This window comes from Lethenteron reissneri, chromosome 67 (assembly GCF_015708825.2).
Source record: "Lethenteron reissneri isolate LAM-NWPU_2019-01 chromosome 67, ASM1570882v1, whole genome shotgun sequence".
Taxonomy (NCBI): domain Eukaryota; kingdom Metazoa; phylum Chordata; class Hyperoartia; order Petromyzontiformes; family Petromyzontidae; genus Lethenteron; species Lethenteron reissneri.
Window position 1 is genome coordinate 3,709,521 of NC_083845.1, and position 318 is coordinate 3,709,838.

The following is a 318-nucleotide window of genomic DNA, read 5'->3' on the forward strand; positions in this document are numbered from 1 at the left end:
TGGGGGGGTGGTGGGGGCCTGACCCCCCCCCCTCCGGCCGTGTGCAAAGAATGAACTTGGGGGGGGGGGGGCCTGCCCCCCCCCCGGCCGTGTGCAAAGAATGAAATGGAGGGGGGGGGGTTGCCTGGTTCCACACCCCACTCCCCACCTGCAGTCTGTGGCCGTGGGCTGGGGGTGGTGGGGGGGCCCCGGTGCAGTTGCACCGCCTGCACTCTCGCTGGCTGGCGCGAAAGACGCTTCTTCGTGCGTGCAGGGCGCAGCTGGGGGGGGGGGGGGGGGGGGTGTCTCTACACCCGCAGCTCCGTGGGCAGAGGTGAC